Here is a 13,407-nt window from a genome sequence, read left to right on the forward strand (position 1 = left end):
TACTTTAATTGGACATTTGATTTGCATTGAATGTATAGATTAATCTGGGAATATTGACATCTTTATTGTGATAAATTATCCTATTCAGAGTATGAAAGGATTCAACATGTATTTGTTTTATTTCTGAATATCCATAACAGATTTTTATATTTTTTCTTAAATATTCAATGTATTCTTTGCTACATATGTTGCTTTTGGTTTTGGTTGTTATAGGGGGTATCCTGGATTTTAAAAGTCTTCTGGCTGGTTACTGCTAGTATGCAGAAATGCCTTTGCTCTTTTATAGTTAATATTGTATCTGAAAACTTCACTGGCCTCTGCTTTTAGTTACAATGGTTTAATTCTTTGTGGTTTGTGTGTACATCATCACATTATCTGTCAATGACAACTTCAGACCTTCCAATCATTTCATCTTTGGTTTCTTGTTTGTATTTATCCGTTTTAAAAAAGCATTTTAAATACTTGCTTCAATTTAGAATAATTTGGGGTCATTTTAACTTCCAGTATTGTTTTTTTCCGCAAGACTCACAGGGTGCTACCTACTTTTGAGATAGCTCAACATCCTCGTTCATTTTTGAGAATCCTATAAAGTTTTCAGAAATTTGGCTGAAATATTTACCCCACTCTGGAGTTGGGAAAATAAAAACAGTTAAAAGTCATTTGTGGAAGAAATACTGAAACTTTTTTTTCCAAATCAAAGAGTAGATATAGATTTAGATGTGAAGTTACCATTATAGCTGTTTCCTGAAGGCAGATACGAAGGGTGATTGCTGCATTCTGAATTATCTATATATAGATAAACAACTAAGACACATACTGTTTTTTCAATGTGCCAAATCCTCTTCTAGCCGTTTTCTATATATTATCTTATTTCATTTAACAGACCTCTGAGACGGGTACTGTTATCTTCCCCATTTCACAGGTGGGGAAACCAAGGCAGAAAGAGGTTAAATACTTTGCCGAAAGTCACACAGCTATGGAATTAGAGCCAGGACTCAGACCCCAGCAGTCTGCCCCAGAGGCTGTGCTCTCGGCCCCACAGTCCTGCCTCCAGGTCCAGGGCATGCGCCATCTTCAAGAGGAAAGAGCCAGAACTTCTAAGAGCACGCTGGGGTCAGTGCTGCTCAGCCTGTGTTGTTTTGAAGTCTTTTTGGCACAGTTGATAGGTCATACTCCTCCATGATCACCATCTTGGTCTCTGCTGCTTTTTGCTCCCTACAGTCTGACCAGCAGTCCCTCCAAACCAAAATAGTCAGGTGACTTCTCTCTGCTCCCAAAAAGTGTTAAATCACAGAAACAGAGAGTGAGAGAGGAAACGCAGTCCTCCAGCCCTCCGCAGGCTGCTGCGGCTTTCCGCCTGGCCAGTGCTGTCTGCCTACAGAGAGGGAAGGGCTGAGCAGGGCTTACAATCTGGGGAAGAAAGACAACTTGCTGGATTCTCTGACTTGGGTTTCCTAAGAGAAGCATTATTACTTTGTTTTGAATATTGAAAATCCCTAGATTAGATGCATCTATATTCAAATGTGAATATAATATATGCATTCACACTTGAATATAGATGCATCTAATCTATGCATCTATAGATGCACCGTGCCCCCAACCTCAGAAACTCCAAGTATAAAATGCAGAGACTAACATTTAGGTTTGTAGACATTCTGTTTATAGTTATTATTGGTTCTTTCCATTTAGATAATAGCGAGATGGCTAGATAATAGAGTATTGTCTGTCTGCTAAAACTAAACAAATCTTTTTCAATGATGATGAAGCATGTTTCATGGTGCAAGAATATGCTGGAAGTTTGCAGTTAAATTTGTTTCTGAATTGGAAGCACAGGTATTGCAGGCCATGCTAAACAAAGGGGCTAAATCTGCCTGGCTAAAGCCTTCTTGAAGGAATGTAGGCCTAGTCAAATCTCGCTTGCCTCAGGTCAAAGAGTGTGAAATGGGCATTTCTTTACACACACAAACCCCTTCACACTTGTGGTCTTTCTCCTTACGAGTCAAGGAGTCCAGGTTTTGATGAAGACCTGAGACACCAGAGTGTCTATTTTCAAACTATCATGTGCTTACAGCTGCCAGAAATAAGTCACCTCAGCAAACTCAAATGATGGCAATTTCATAACACATAAAATTGATTTATGCTCACAATCAAAATGCATTTCCCTTGATAATTTATGCTTAACAATTTCACATAATTATTTGTGCCACAGTTGTAACATTTCTGCCTTCCTGTCAATGCTGACGTGCAAGCACACACACGTACACAGAACAAAAAACACACTATCTTTCAGAGGCAAGATTTCCAAAAAATCAATGTCATTGCAGCCTCTTTTGTATTTTGTTGTGTCAAGAGTGAATTTAAACAGCCTAGGAAGTCAAAACAACAGGAGAAATATCAATACATATTAACTTAATCACGAAGCTCTGCCCTGCCATCCTTGTCTAACACTCAAATGATGCTTCCACTGTAAGTTCCACGCCGCTATGGGCAGCTTGTAACTTCTCCACAAATATTTGCAATCTTGAGCGGTCATCCAAAATGAAGGATGGCTCCAGGCTTCCAGGCATCGTCTTTGCATCTCTATGAGATTTTGTCACTACTGTTTTAAGAAAATCACTCCCCAAGCAGGCTTGGGCTCACTTGTTTGAGTCACAATCTTAAAGCGTGTTCTGTCCAGCAAATGCTTTTCTGCCAGCCTCTTGATGGCACTGCAGCAGAAACTTCATTATCTGTTGCTCTGCATAAACCTCTTGGAAAAGAAAACTTAATATAAGACACGTTAATCCAAATAAATGCACAATGTACTGGCCCCATCGAACCCTGAGTGTGCCACATTGGACTGCGAAACAAGCATCTGATTAAAGTGCCAAGAGTGGGGCAGTGAGACCAGCGCACCAAGAGGAGAGACTGAATAGACCTGACCTTTTAAATGAACACTCAGCTGCTATTCATTCATGCCAGCGTGTTCCATTCTTTTTCCCCAAAAAGGTAATTGGAACAGACACTCCAGTGGTCTCATTAAGTACGTAGAATGTTCAGGTTATCTTATATGAAGATGATGCTGCTGGCTGGCGAACATACTGAGCTGTTTCAAGAAGACTAACAAGTGAGCGTTTCACCATTCTCACTCTTCCCCAGCACCCCTGGAGATGAGGTGCTGTCACCAGCAACGGGACCCTGAGGAGTCTTTTAGTCATGTACGCAAGTGGAGCTGAGGATCCACCATCAGCATGGCCCAGTGCTGACACTTAGGACAGCCTACATAATTTTCAGGGCCAAATACAAAATGAAAATGCAGACTCCCTTGTTCAAAAATTATTAAGAATTTCAAGTCAGCAGCAGCAGAGCATTCACCCAGGCAAGAGGCCCTTCTCTGCTACTTCAATCCTTCCCTTGCAGATACTCACAGGTGAGGGGACATTGCACCATCAGTGGGGGCTGAAATGGATGACTGTCCATAGAGCTCTGTCCAAAACAGCTTCCTCTGCTCACACATACAAACAACCGAAACAAAACAGCTTCCTCTGCTCACACATAAAAACAACCGAAATCATGGTTTCCTCCTGCTTTGGGTAAAAACAGGCCCCATATGAGACTGCTTTTGAAAGGAAATGCACTTCAATCAGTAAGTACCCAGTCTTTCTCTAAAATTCTCTCATTTTTAGAAGAAAACCATTTAACTGTTATCCCAGTGCTGGGATTTCCTGGAAGACACAGGGATAGATAACCCTGTCTTTCCACATCCTTTCCCAGCAGTGACTTCCCAGGGAACAAAAACAAAGACATCCATGTGGATTTCTAAAGAAATCCTATGAGAATATCCAAATGTCTGTACTTATTCATATAAATTAAATATTGGAACAACTGGGACTTGACAACCATTACCCTCTAAAATGACACAAAAAGAGAAAAGTGTGCTCAGACTTCTTTGAAGGACTCTCTTGAGCCAACCCTGTAAGAGCAGTTTTTGTTTAAGGTATTGTTTGTTACCAAAGATATGAGAGTATCACATTCAAGCCCTTCCAGCTGACTCTTCTTCCCAACAATTTAAAATCTCCATACCACAGAGAGGTGAGAATTGCTACCTCTGTGGGAAATTCAACTTCAAATTTTTCCCAGAACCATGTATAGCAGAAGCCCAAGCTAAAGAATTTTGTCAACAATTAGGGTAAAAATATTACCTACAGGTCACCTTCTGTTAATTGATTCTATTAACAAAAGTCTATGCTAACCAAAGTTCCAAAACATTTCTATGTAGTTGTGATTGATGTCCAGGTTGATATATTCCTGCAATAATTATTGAATTCCTGCTGGCCTGACAGCATTCTTTGGCTACTTTATGTTCTAAAATATAGGCATATAGAACACTGGAAAATAAATATTGAGCAAATATTGAACAAATATATTTGAGGTACTTAATGATCTAAAAATTGAGTAGATAAATAAATAAACATAATATGAGGTTTAAAGAAAAACAGAAGTGAATGTCTTCACAGAACCATACATTTGGAGTTATGAGAGTTCACAGAAGGGAGATAATACTTCCCCATCGGAAGATCTTCAGAGATTTCATGGAAGAACTATTAATTTAATAATTCCTTGAATGACGTGTAAAAATGTGCAGCAGTGATGAAGGACCTTGCAACAAAAGCACAGAGCATCAGCTATTCCACAACCATCTGTTCTACCTAATACCTATCTAGGTAGTGACCATCCAGTCTACCTCTTCCCCTCCTCATCTGTCACTTTCAGGTGAGATCTATACTAACGGAATCCCCTTCTTCCCCTCCCAGTCCTCAGTAATTTGGCTTCTGCTTCCACTTCCAATTGAATATATTCTCAGAAAACGTCACTCAGAAGCTCCTAAATGTCAAATGTAATGGGCGTTTTAAGATCCTGATCTGATTGGGTTTCGGTGCTACATGTGATATAATTAATCATTCCTTCCTTCTTGAGGCTTCCATGACACCATGTTCCCTGGCTCTCCTTGTGCCTTGGATGGCTTCTCCTCTGGCCCCATCGTGGGCTCATCTTCCTCCATCTGCTCTGTCAAGGCTGTCGTTTCACAGGGTTCTGTCCTCCACCCGCTGGTTTTCTCACTCCACATGCTCCCTGGATAACCACAGTCATTCACATGATTTTAATTATCATCTATATGCCGATGACTCCTAAATCTATATTTCTAGCCCTGGCCTCATCCCCTCAGCTTCAGGCACATATATCAAAGCTCTGCTTCAATATCCCACAGGCAACTACAACTCAACATGTTGAAAATGGAAATCATTAGCTTTTTCCCTAAGAAGTCACCTTCTCCTGTATTTTCTGCCTCAGCTGGAGTTTGCTGATTTTACTCACTACATATTTCTCAAATCTATCTCCTCCTTCCTCTCACGCCTACCAAGACCCTAGCTCAGTCCCTTATTAGCCTACATTAACAGGCTCTCCACTCTAGTCTTTTTTTTTTTTTAAAGACGGAGTTTCACTCTGTCGCCACAGTGGCATGATCTTGGCTCACTGCAACCTCCGCCTCCCGGGTTCAAGCAATTCTCCTGCCTGAGCCTCCCAAGTAGCTGGGATTACAGGTGCACACCACCATGCCCGACTAATTTTTGCATTTTCAGCAGAGACGGGGTTTCACCATGTGGCCAGGACGGTCACGATCTCTTGACCTCATGATCCGCCCGCCTCGGCCCCCCAAAGTGCTGGGATTACAGCATGAGCCACCGTGCCCAGCCTCCACTCCAGTCTTGACCCCTGAAACCCACCTCTAAACATCTTCCAGAAAGAATCTAGCTGAGCTGCAGGTCTGATCCTCTCTCTGCCTGTCTCTCTGTCTCTGTCTTTCTCTCTCAGTCACACAAACACAGACACACACACACTTTAAAGCATTTTACCAGCAACACATATCTTGGAAATAAGATTCAGACTCTTGAATACAAGGTGCTTTATATGTCCATTACAGAAGAAAGGAGAAATTCTGAAACAGTAATTTGGCAGCTAATGAGGAACATGTAAAGGATTTCTGGGTAGCACCAGTGACCAAATGAACTGAAGGAACATGGTCTTGGTAGTGATGTTTGCCTGGCCAGAAGTCCTCAACACTACACAAAGAATAATTATAGAGCGCAGAAGGTAGACAGAAGGATTGATCCAGGATTTTATGGTAGAATAACAGAGAGTTTAGGGTACTGTCCAGAGAGCCATCGAAATTTTCAGGAATATTCCACAGAGTTCAGGCTTGGTAGAGAAGAGAGTGGAAAAGGAGAAAAAAATAGTGGAAGCAAAAGACTGACAGTTGCAATGAGACTTGTGAGAAATGGAGGGATGCCACAGCACAGAGGAATTAGTCAGGCGAGGGCTTGCTTAGAGGGAAATTTTGGAAAGGGGGATGTTCTGGGCAAGCACATGATTCTAGCTGCAGTCAGAGTACATGGCTGATGGGAAGTAAAGGAAAAAGACACTGCAGCTAAGGGAGCCATGAACTTCTGCAGCTAGATAGCAAGGTAGAGCATTTATCATTGAGTTTATTACACTGGACTACAAATGTGTGTTTATATGTCTCTCCTTACTAGACAAAGAGCTACTGGAGGTCAAGAACTATATACATTTAAATTTCTATCCCCCAGAGCTAGCACAGTGCCTGGGATAGAGTGAGTGCTCCAAAAATTATTTAATGAGTAGCAAAGGCTTGGAAGTGGGGAATTCTGGGACATAAGCACGGAGCAGTATAATTGGGCTGTTCAGATGCACAAAGATAAATAGTGAGAAACAACATGGAGGTCGCATAATGAATGCCCTGGAAGAGCAGGTCATGAAAATTGGGCTTTTACAGTCAATTGGAAGTCACTGAAGGTTTGGGGCCTAGGAGAAATGGAATATGATCAACACTATATTTGTAACTATTGATTAATATTTATGACCCTAAAGCAAGGCACAATACTATCTTCTGAATCATCAAAAAGGGATTATATTCTACTCACCATAGTATTTCTGTCCTGATAAGTACATTGTTTTCTATTGTCATTCTCTGCAATTGGTAATCTTCTCTTTCCATTCAGATGGTGGTGATTCATCAAGTGTTCATTGACTACGTTCAATGTGCCATGCCCCAGGCTAGGCACTTTTACAAATGTTATTTAACTCCATTCAAGAGATTAATTCGATAAGCCAGAACATCAGATTTCCAAACTGTGTTGGACAATGAACATAATATTTACATATCACAGGATCTCTTATACCAAAGACCCCAAAGCCACACACAGGATTATGTAAAGTTCATTTTGTTCATGTTTTTAATGAAATTGCTTCTATTCAAAGACAAGGTATCTAAGTAGGAACTGAAATTCACCATCTATAAATGGAGTAAATTAGACTGAGAATGATTTAGTGATGTATCAAAGGCTACAAAGAAAGAGGATAATGAAGCCAAAGTCAGAACTCTGTCTGACCTCAAGCATGGTATTCTGTTAGCTCTGTGATTTAGATGTAAACGTTACCGGCTCTGAAATGTGATCTCTGTACAATAGACAAGTGGAAAATTGGCCATTCAGCAAAACACAGTGGAAGGGAAGCAGGCTGCTGGTGAGTTCCATCATTTATTACCACGCTGGTCCTAAATTTTCACACCTAATTAATCAAGCTTGCTCTGTAATCACTTTCCTACATGTGCTGTTGGTGGATTTTACAGCTGCGGTTTTAATGAGCTGCTGTTTCTTTTGACATTTGGAAATCTAATCTGGAAAAATGATTCAATGACTTGTAAAGACCTTTCATATTACATGTTTAGCCATGTAGCTTTCTAGGATCCTGGGAGGAAATTATGGCTAGCCACATCTCCCAGATAGCTCTCGGTTCATGGCAGGCAATTCCTATGGAGTTACCGAACAGATGTAGCCGGCAGCCCAATGAGCTAATGAAAATTAATATCAGTGATTGCAAACACCTAGGAAATAAATGAGAATTTGCAACTTGACTTGTGAGAAGATGATGTTTGAAAACCCAAAATCTCGCATAAAATACAAACAATGTGGGTGGCCATACCATCTCAGGAAACAGAGTCATCAGGGTGGAGAGAAAAAGTATATTAGTACAGATACGAAACCACCACCAAATTACAGAAACACGTCCGATACCAAGAGAGAAATAGCATGAGAAGCACTCTTTCCACTTACAAGGAACATTAATTAATATTCCAGAGCCTATGTAATTCTTGTAATTACTTCTCTAAAATTGGGGTGTTTTGCAGTGAAAAGAGATCCTAGAGGAAATACACATGTCAAAATACATTATTCCTGAGTGCACGGCACATATGGATGAGGCTAAATTGGCCTTCTTATTCCCACAGCAAACCTCACAGGAGTTCTAGGATTAAAGACTGGCAGTCATCGCTCTATCAAACTGTTCATTCCCAGGGATTTGTGACTCTCTAGTCAGAGGAGGCAATCTGGAAACAGGACAATTGCCTGTGAATTTTGAAGCCCCCACCTCGATACACTTAATGAGATTAATACACAATTGTTCCTTTCAAATCTCATGGTATTCATAACCGCTCTTGTCATGTGGCTCTTGCCAGTGAGTGTGCTGAGTTAATACTTCCTGGATCATACCCTTTTCCCTCACCCACCTTGACTATTTGCCTGTCAAATTAATTGGTAACTATTTACATAGTTCACCTATTTCTTCTTTCTTCTTTGTTTTCTTCCTCAGTTCATCAACAAGTGAAAAATTCTCAGCCATAAAATCAAACAATCAATTTTGGTTGCTAGGAGGGAAAACAGCAGTCCAGAAAAATTGAAGCTGAAGGGTCAGAATTTGCTAATGCCATTTCAAGCTCAGAGCTCATAAATATTCTGAGGTGCAAGAGAAGTTTGCAAATAGTCTGAAAACAAACTGAATCAAAGAACTGGCTCTGCGGTGGATGGTATTTCAAAACGGCACCAGTGAAAAGCAAGGTTAGAAATAACACTTATAATACCCTGTTTAATGTTTAAAAATGACACACTCACACAAATATCCACAGCAAATGCATGGACTAGCTCTGTAAGGGAACCAGTGGAACTAATAACACCTCCTGCTCCCATGAGGAGGAACAGGATGCTGGTAGACAGGGAAAGGATGGAGCACTGTCTTGCTCTCTACATTATCCTTTGGTCCTTTTAAATTGTATTCTATGTACATATGACTTATGAGAAATAAGAATCTATTTTTAATAGCAGTCCTCACGCCAATAACTAAGCTGTCTAGTTCTGTCCCAGCTCTAAGAATGAAGAAGACACTTCTTTGCCAGAAATCCCCACTATGCCCTCTTCATCTTCCGCACAGTCCACACTCTCGACTCCTGCTGTTTCAAACTTTCTTTAGGAATACCTTTGAAATCATCCTGCTATTGGTCTCCAATACCAGACCAAGAAATGGCTTCAGCAATGCAAATGACCTTTCCAGAGTCTCCCAGCTTTCTAGAGGTATGGTTAGAATCAAAATCTTTTCATAAGAAACGACTTCGTGTATTTCTAACTTTGCTTACCCCAAAGGAGGCAGTCACAGAGCGCTAGCCAGGTAAACCTTTCAAGGCCACCAGAAGTGAATTGCTTCCTTTTTCTGTGACTCTCACACCGACCCCACCCCACCCCACCACTTTGCTCCTTTGATTGCTCTACCGTTCCCAAGAACTCCCTTCCCAGCACAATTAAGAAATCTAGAATTAAACATTCTTTTGGTTTAGGGCTCCCAATCCCGATCTGTCCCAGGAGAAATTAGTCTCCAATCAATGGCTTTAGAGCAGCTCAGAAGAGAACCCGAGCAGCTGTGCTTCCCGACACTGCTAGTGGCTGCCACTGTGTGCACTGATCTGCAGGGGTTTCTGAGTCTCCCCTAACAGCTCATGAATTTTATAAACTAACCTCATTGTAACCAAACCATGAAATTGCAAATTCAAACTTTGTCAACAAACAAAGACCTAGAGGAGGCTAATGCAGCTTTGCCTCTCCAACGCCATCCAAGCTGCAGGCGGAGAGAACAAACTGTCCATCGGAGACACCCAGTCCTGACTCCCAGAACCCAGCCGTGGAGGGGGAGCATTCTGGCCCATCAACAGTACCATCCATGGGACCCAAGGAGGCTTAGCTCCCTGGATCAAAAACTGGGGAAAACTGTAGCCAGCACAGAATCCTTCAGGCTTTTGTCTTGTCTAGCCTAGGTGGTTGCAGAAGTCTCCTAACTGGACTCCTCAAGTCTCTTCCCTCCATTCTGACCCTATCACTCTGCAGCTCATTTGTGGTTAGTCGTTTCCAAGATAAATTTGGAACTCTTAAACATGGCATACGTCTTCAGTGATAGGCATGGCTGCCTACCTGGACCACTTGGCCAACCAAAAATCCCTACGCTTACCAGATAAACTGAGGCTCAAGCCTCTCTCACCTACCCCCTGCCCACCCTACACAGCCTTGAGCTGTCAGGCCTGCCTCTGCCTCATCACCAGCAACCATGTGTTCTACTAATCTCACCTCGTCTTTTGATATTTACATCAAATATCCTCTCTTATGGTGCTATTGTTAATACTGAGTGTCAACTTGATTGGATTGAAGGATGCAATATTGATCCGGGGTGTTGCCAAAGGGGATTAACATTTGAGTCAGTGGTCTGGGGAAGGTAGACCCACCCTTAATCATGTGGGCACCATCTAATCGGCCACCCATGAATATAAAGCAGGCAGAAAAATGTGAAGCAGAGAGACAGGCCTCACCTCCCAGCCTACATCTTTCTCCCATGCTGGATGCTTCCTGCCCTCAAACATCAGACTTCAAGTTCTTCAGTTTTGGGACTTGAACTGGCTCTTCTTGCTCCTCAGCTTCCAGACAGCCTATTGTGGGACCTTGTGATCATGTAGGTTAATACTTAATAAACTCCCCTTTATATATAGATATGTACATATCTTATGTACATATAGATATATAGATATAGATATATACACACACATATATAGATATATACATACATACATACATAGATATATATATCTTCATATATATATATATATACACACACACATAGATATATATACATATATTCTATTAGTTCTGTCCCTCTGAGAGAACCCTGACTAATACATATGGGAATCCTTTTACATTTCAAGGTCTACTCCTTGGGCTTTCTCTCTTACGTTGAAATTGTCTGTTTCATGTTTCCTTCTCCCTGGACTACGCGTTCTTTAATGGCCTATTCCACCTGAGATTCCAAGAACCCAACCCAGGGCCTGCTAATTGGCACTAAATGAATATTTGCTGAAACCGAGTGTCGTGGTTGCTAGCCCTGGCATCAGACCTATGTGAGTGCAAACCTCACTTCTGCCACTTCCTCACTAAGTAGCCTTGGGCAGTTTACTTAACATCTCAGCATCAGTTTTCTTATCTCTAAAATGGCGATGACAATGCCTATTTCACAGGGTGGTTATTAGGATAAATGAGCTAGTATAGGTGACATGCGAAGCAGATACAAAGCACTCAGCAAATGCCAGCTTTACTGTTACCATGCTCAGCTGTGGACAGACTGTGAAATCTTGGCCACGTTTCTTGACCTATTTAAGACTCAGTTTTCTCATCTCTAAACTGTGGATAGTAATAGCTTCCAACAAATTGTATTATTATGTGGATTTAATGTCCTAACTCTTGAAAAGTACCTAGCAAAGCACCTGACATACGGTAAGAATTTATAGTTAATATACAGAAGGACTCTGAAAGAGCCTGAGAGTCTCCCAGCCACGCCTTGTTTGTTAGAGTTGATCCATGCCTCTCAAAAAAAGAATCAGAGGCAGAAACAAGAGTTAAGCTGGAAAGAGAGTTCTTCCAGGCTGTCATATCAGCTGTGAGAAGCATTTGCCACTTGTACCACCCCCCACCTATCCTCCTCCAGGCAAGGCGGGGTTGTTTAAATTCAGATCAAACGACAAGTTGCTTGCAAAGGGAGAAAAATAAAGCAGCAGACAGACATCACCCACGTAGTTAGAAAGTGGGCAGAAAGCACCCTGGACCACAGTTTCTGATTGGCCACGGGTGTGACCTGCGTCTGAAACATCTCCACATTCCTGAAAGCACAGTCCCTCTGGTAGGGGAGGCAGGAAGAGCTCCTCATTAAGCTAATGGACCACTAATTCATTTCCAGGTGAAGAGAAGGGACCCGCAGAGCTGCCTCATTTGCCTTGTCTAGAGGGTCATTAAGATGAAGGGTGGCAGGCTCTTGAGACAGAGCTGGCAGTGACAGCTGCTGGCTGTCGGGAGGGTGTGGGGAGTTGGCAGAGGATTCCAGAGAGAGACTGATGCCGCAGACTTTTCACTGACATGGTGCAACCACTGACCAGGCGTCGACATAGAACACACCAGAGCTTCATGTCAGGGATGCAAGGTACCTATGCTGCAGCCCCCAATGACCTTCACTAGCTAAGTATTAAGCAAATTTCCCTCTGAAGAGGCCTGAGCACACGAGACTGGCTTGTTTCCAAAATCCTGCCAAGGAGGGCCTTCCTGTTACCGGGACTCCAATATGCGTCTTCCTTTCATTCCTCTTACCAGCATTCTTCCCAGGGATTTCCAGGAATGTCATAGACTTATTGCTTTTATTCACACATTATGTTATCAGGAGCACTTCTCTTATCATTAATAGTTTAATAAGAAATTAATGTTTCCTTTAATAACTGTGTTATGGATGACATCTCATCTCTCATTCAACTTTCTAATTTTTTCACTATTTTTCCCTTGTGATGTGATAAACATCACTGTTCACAGTGTTCACACACTTGATTTTCCCAGGATACACCCTCAGAGGTGAAATCGACAATATGCAAATCCTCACCTTTGTTTCCCAGTCTACAGCCGGCCACAGTTACCCCAGCCCTGCAAACACAGCGCCAACTGCAGAAAATCCAGGAGTTCATGGCATGCTGCCGCACACTGCTTGTCCAACTTTGAGCAATTTTCTTAACCTATATGCTGTTTAGTTTCCATCTCTGTAAAATGGGTATATTAATATCTAGCTCACTGAGTTTGAGAAAATCAAACCATTAAATGAGAAAACCCACATGATTGCTATCACTACAATAGATGCAGAGAAAATACCTGACGAAATCTGATACCCATTTTGAGTTTTTAGAAAAATCTACTAGAAGATGAGGAATAAAAGAAAAAATCCTATCTCCTAATTCGGTAAGAAATATTTACCAGAAAATGAAAGCCAATCAAATATGAAATGGCGATACAGCAGAAGACTGATTAAAGTAAAGAAGCTCCCTTTCAGCATCACTGAGCAGCATTGCAATTGGGTCCTACACAGTACAACAAGAAAAAAATAAAATAAAAATACTGCAGAGAAGCGAAACTGTCATTATTTGTTAAATATATAATTGTCTACCTGAAAAAC

The sequence above is a fragment of the Trachypithecus francoisi genome, unplaced genomic scaffold (genome assembly GCF_009764315.1).
Source record: "Trachypithecus francoisi isolate TF-2019V2 unplaced genomic scaffold, Tfra_2.0 Lachesis_group8, whole genome shotgun sequence".
Classification (NCBI taxonomy): domain Eukaryota; kingdom Metazoa; phylum Chordata; class Mammalia; order Primates; family Cercopithecidae; genus Trachypithecus; species Trachypithecus francoisi.